The sequence below is a fragment of the Styela clava genome, chromosome 9 (assembly GCF_964204865.1).
Source record: "Styela clava chromosome 9, kaStyClav1.hap1.2, whole genome shotgun sequence".
Lineage (NCBI taxonomy): Eukaryota > Metazoa > Chordata > Ascidiacea > Stolidobranchia > Styelidae > Styela > Styela clava.
Genome location: NC_135258.1, coordinates 5,508,871 through 5,515,583, shown reverse-complemented (window position 1 = coordinate 5,515,583; position 6,713 = coordinate 5,508,871).

Sequence of the window (6,713 nt, the reverse complement as noted above, 5' to 3'; positions counted from 1 at the left end):
CCAATCAGGATCTTCAGTTATATCGAGACTCACAATTACTTGATTTTTGTAAGGACGTAAACTTTGTGACAGTTTAACTTGTTTATTTGTTATTTTTGACGCCGTAATTTCCCTTGATTGATAGTGTGTGAGTACTCAAATGACACTCTGTACACTTTATTGCGAACAATTGAGAGAGTATTCGAATGCGGTTGCCTGTTCTAGCAGTGTGTTCCCCAGCTTTTTATGTTAGGGGGGGAGATATTTTGTTATTAGTGATAAAACTATTTATCACTTATAAAAATGTGTTATGTATTTGACTGACTATGTATCTTATATGACTTATGTATCTTCAACGGCATATGAGCTACTTTCCAAATATATATCCAAGCACATTTTTATTTACGTTGAGAAATAAAGTATGGTGTCACACCTGAAAATTAGGGGTTTTTCACCCCCTTATTAGGAGGGATGTAGGGAAATCAATGTGTGCAGACATGTCATGGATAGTTTCGGCACTCTGCCATTAGGTAGCGCTTTGCACTTGCAGAAAGGGGTGCTCGTTTCTTTGTAAATGAGTTAAATTTTTCGACATTAGGATTATTGCGCGCGATAGAATGATGGGCGTTCCCGTAGTATTTGTACCAAGATGGCGCACAACCTGCTAACCCTAACCTGTTACACATACTATGTTCAGGTTGTGCGCCATCTTAGTACGAATACTACGGGAGCACCGATTAATGTTTATTAGGGTTTCTCCATATGGCCTGGTTTAATGATATTTCTATGAGCATTATTTTTGCCGTGTGATTGTATTTACAGTTATAGTTTATTATTATTTGTTTTCATTGACGAATATCAGACAAATTCGGTATGTTTCAATTTGGAACTCTTTTTGATTTGAAGACTGCAAGTTATTTAATAATAATTTGGTTCGACCCGATAATTAACTACATTTGATAATTGTGTCAGACTATTGTATAAATTTTATATTTCGTGTTTGGATGCAAAAGTATATATTCATGTGAATTACTACCGTATTTCCTCAAAAATAGGACCTAGTCAATAACGCGAATTTTTTTTCATCATTTAGTCGATAGCAAGAAATCTCTCCTACACATTTTAAATGATTGATAATATCTGTTTTGCAGTTATTTTGAATAAAAATGTGTTATTTATAAGTAAAGGGATATCTGTATTATATTTTGTATATTTTTAAAATCTTGTAATTCTCTACTTTGTAATTTTGTTTTTGATAAATGAAAATATAAGACATCCCCCGAAAATAAGCCCTAGTTTTTTTTCGGAAAAAAAAAATTGAAATAGGACCCAGTCTTATTTTCGGGATAACACGATATGTAGTGTAAATCTCTAGCGTTCATAGATTTGAGTAGGCTTCTGTAAGGCTGAATTAATCATTTATTGCAAGTATTTTGAGTGCTCCCGGAGTATTTTTATCAAATTTGGCGCACAACCCGAATATAGTATGTGTACCAGGTTGCGGTTGTTCAGGTTGTGCGCCATCTTAGTACGAATACTTCCAGAGCGCCGTATTTTGCGCTGATTTGTTTTACATTTGTACATTTGTATCAAGATAACCGTGTCAACTGTATACTTCAAGTTGTGTGATTTCCTGGATTTGAGGATACAGATTTGGGCGCTCCGGAAGAATTCGTACCAAGATGACGCACAACCTGAACAACCCTAACCTGGTACAATACTATGTTCAGGTTGGGCGCCATCTTGGTACGAATACTTCGGGGGCACCCTAATTTGGGCCTAAAAGACAAGGTTATTGGACTGTTAACAAATCCTAGTGTGCAGTCGGTGTCGTCCGGGCCACAAAGAACAGATGTTATACCTTTCACTTCATTCAAAGCACTTTTAGTAATATCTGTGTCGGTAATAATCGTTTATAGAGCTGCTCTACGTTACTTTTGGCTGGAATATATAAATTGTTATCAAAGCATTTTTACATGAGTACAAAAGCCCATAGTGTAAATGTTTCATGTCTCCCTTATGTATTATGTATTGAATCAATTGCTAGGTCTATATATTTGCACGGGAACATTTCTCGCAGATGAAATAACTGACATATTAATTAGGAGAGTTTTGACTGTTCAATTAATTGTTTCGGCGAGGCATGTATCACTTTTTTAGCTAGGGGCGAATGTTTCTGCCTTCAAAAAAGGCCAACTGTAAACAGAATAAAAAAAAGAAAGCTTACTGAGGATTATTTGCTCACATTCTTGATCAATCAAGCCGGGAGCGTATTCTTAACGCTTAGCAAGATACGCCATAGCCAAGTATGAAGCGATGATGTTGGCACATTTTTCATTTGAATCCAAACGCAGCTATGAGATTGTTGACTCACGTCTTACTAGGTGTATGGTTAGGTTTATCATTGTTTCCCGTGAAATATCATAAACATTAGAACCAGTGAGGTCCTGGACTGAGGGGTATATAAAAACTTTATGACTAATTAGGGTTGCGTGTTACTAATTACTGTTCATTTATACGCCCCGTATTAGTTGGTTGGGGGAGTCCAACGTTGGTCAAACAAACCATCACGAGTAAAAGTGCGATGTAAAACTTTTGAACCCCCTAATTGACTTGTGCAATGCGAACGGTGCAATGATTAGGGCCACGTGTTCCTAATTACTACTCATTTCTCCGCTTTTGCATCAGTGCTCTGCTAACATCGGTCAGGTGAAACTTTAAAGAGTGAAAGTGCGATGCAAAATTTTTGAACTACGTAGTATAATTGCCCTGTTTCTATTTTGTTACTTATCGATCTTGATCGGTAAGTATGTTGATAGGTATTTATTTGTTTGTTTGTCTGTATGTTTGTTTGTCGCGATATTTCACGAAAGCGAGGTTAAATCACCTCCAAATTTTGCAGGTGCATTCATCGTATCTCGGAGCAGATGCCTATTGATTTTGGATGAATTATGTCGTATAATTAGCGATGTGACACGCGGTGTCGCTATGGAGTAAGTGTAAGTAAGTAACTTTTGATCGATAAGTCTTCGGTCTCCGACGAGTACTTGTCCGTTTTAAACTTTTCAAGTTGCATGTAGGTTTATTCGTTTGTAGTATTAATTAAACGAGTAGTCAATTATTGGAAACATGATGCTCGCCTTCTAGGTAACTCTGCATTTTGTTTGTCCATTCGTTGATTCAGGCCAGAGCAATCGAAATAACATATATATGATTGATTGATGAAACTTTGCTAAGTAAAGAGGAAATGATGCCCAAAACAAAATTTTGTAATTACATTTTTTGTTGTTGACAATTAATTATGTGTTCGTTTCATTGTCCCGACACACTGTTTTAATTAATTTAATTACCGTTTACTCTACTAATTTAATTAATTGTTTTTCCTGACCGTGTATTAGATAAATGTTTTGCTGCGCAAATCGACTGACCTATGACTTGCGGTTTGGAGAATTCTGCGCGACACTGTTTGATAATTGAGGTAATCTATATCACATTCATAAAAGTCGCAATTCACTAATTTCAGTATAAATAAATAATTTTGATGAAGCCATCGCCCACAAAAACGAATCCCTTAGGGCCCACAGAAATTTTTGATATGAATAAAACAGCCCTATAGCGAAAATTTCAAAGCAATTGGTCCAGTAGTTGATAAGAAAAGCGATTTTTTCGTAATAAGAGATACAAGAATCCTAACAACAACATATTAGCATATCGATCTATCCAATTCGTGTCCAATAAAAAACAGTATAAACTCGAATATTTATAGATCATTTACGGCCTCGAAAAACAATAATCATGAATCGAGGTAGTTCCCTCCTCACAGCTTCTCTCCTGATTCAGTTAGTTTTATTTTTTATCAAGTTCTTTCTTCATAGTCTTTTATGCTGATTATTGAGGCAAAAAACTTTTATTCTTATGTAATTGACTGGCTTCTGGAAAACTAACGAATTACATTGCACATCCATTTGACTGTTCTACACCTTCATGGTAGCCACTCACTGCTATAAACCCCTTTACACCTAACGAAAAGTAAATGAATGAAACAAACATTTTATTGGCATTTTCAACTATAAGAACAACACAAATAAACTTTGAAGAGAAAAAGAAGAATGACATGATAGTTTATACATTCCAACAAAGTTTAGTTTTTTTCGTATATATTGAATTCATAATCGGAATCCTGTTTTAATTCCCATAATTGAGTCATAATTCGGGCTGGACATTTTCGAATACTCGATGATTTCAGAATCGAATCGAATCTTGAATACTTGGGAGATATATATTCGTATGTAACTTTCTTATTGTATTAGGTCCTCCAGACACATGAATTACTGAAAACATAGAATACATCACTCAGGCAGATTGCTGAGCGTTCACACACAATAAGAAACACGTTTTCATCAATAATTCACGACAGAAAAGAGTCATACGTTGCGTTGAAATAATCTGACTTCAATAAAAAAAATTGAGAAATTTACCTCGACCATTGGCGGAAAAGAAAAAAAACAAGATGGCGGCGTTTCGAAATTTTCTTCTGAACCGATTCAAATTATGCCCAGCCCTAGTAGTAGTAATTACATTTTGGAAGTGTTTTTTTAGCCAGTGAAAAAAAAAAAAGGTAAAAGAGATAATGTTGAATACAAATTTCATCGGGGTAAAGCCGCTGGGAACCAAAGTTGGTTATCGAGCAACATTGTTTGTCATAGTTTAGCTTCATTGCTGGTATTGAAACCAAAGTTATTTTCCAATTCCCAGTAGATAAGAGTCATGGATTTGAGAGTCTAATTTCAGAAATAAGTAGTCATGAGTAAAAGATCTCAAATGGCAAGCTTTTGCAGTCATAATCAGGCCCGGTTTATTTTAAGATAGGAAAGGATTTAAGAGGAAAGCGAATAATACGGCTTAATCATATGGCAAACCACAGGATTTTTTAAGGTATCTGAGAACTTTATCTCAATGGCCAGGCTAGGCAAACAGTAAATTCAAGTCATGACTTTCATATATATCCTGGGGAGATGAAAGGCCATAAGACTGCTTAATTAGGTATATGGTGAAACACAACTTCTCGTTACCAGTCCATGTTCTATGAAATGGTATGAAGTAGAAAAATACATTTTTTAAATATCAATTATAAAATCAAAGAATTTATCAATAATTGTTGCAGGAAAATAGGTCAACTTAATTTACTAATATTACATCAAAAGAAATCAGAATTGGTCAAGTCGTTGTTGAACAGCAACAAGCAAAAGAATAAAAATATCTTTATATTGCCAGCTACACCAATCTACCATGATTCGAACAAAAAATTTACAAATATCTCAGTACCTAGAAGTATTAAATTTAAGTCTATTGAATAATATTATACTAAGACCATGTAAGAAGAGTTTTTCCACGCTTACGGTCATAAATTTAATCTGAAAAATAATATTCTATAAAACCTTTAATTGTAAATCAGATTATTGTATCAAATGGAATTTGAAATTCAATGAAATTAACTTGCACATGTATGAAATGGATAAAACGTTCGTCATTTACTTGCAATTTGGAGGTCATTTTATGGCGCTCTAGAAGTATGTGCACCAAGATGGCGGACACTGGAATATGGTATGTGTACCAGGTTGGGCCATAATTTCATTTCAATTTTAGTTTAGGGACTAGTCGGATGAATCCCGTAGTATTTGTACCTGAAATTATGGCCTAACTCTAACCTGGTGCACATACTTCTGGAGTACCCATTTTATTCGGGTAATGTCCAAAATCTGACTTGAATTTGGCATGGATTTTTAAAAAACTAGACATTTTTCACAGGTTCTCGCAGAACATAATTCACTATCTTAAAATATATTGCAACCGGAGAAAAATCTGGAAAGAATTGCCCTTGATGTAATTTGCGCATGTCTGCATGGTTGGTGAATATTTAATAATGATTATGATTTTCCATTAAAAATGACTGACTGGCAATGGTGTGATGACAAAAATTGGTAAACACCTTGTATTTTAGCTAAATAGGAACAAACTAATAGCAATCTTGTGTTGATTGCTTTATCATTGGAGTATTGAAACATATGGTTAGGAAATGCAAAATGGATTTGAAAGCGGCAGAGTATCCTTATTTAGATTATTACTATCAGGATATCTATCTAGATTATTACTATCAGGATATACAGCAATTACCAGTAAAGTATAGAAAGTGCCAATTCAATATTCCTGATGCATGTTCCATCAGTACAAATGGTGCCAATTTCAATCATTTTTCATAACCATCATTTTTCAGAAAACAATTTCTTGCTTTTTCTATGAATCTACACAAAGGACTTCTGAGTGATTAAAGAGGCACAAACTGTTTCATAATTGTAGCTGATGTATTGGATTATTGGAGAGTTTTGAATAAGCTGACCAATTCAATATTCCAGAAGTTGCGCAATTAGTTTAATAATTATAACTAATGTATTGAAGTAGTAAAAGAGTATTGAAACTGATGACCAATTAAATTTTCTTGCATGTTGAAGCATAAAAAAACAAGCCAATTTTGATGCTATCATATTTCAGAAGGAAAGAACCATTTCTTCCCCATTTATTCTTTCTATGAATATATCCAGAGGTTTTCATATCACCCCCTTCAAAAGATGAAAGTTTCAATATTCTTGATGTATGTTTTTCTAAAACGGGCCAAATTTGATCATAGTTATTATTTTTCATCTCAAACGTGGCAGAAATAGGACAGAGGAATAAAA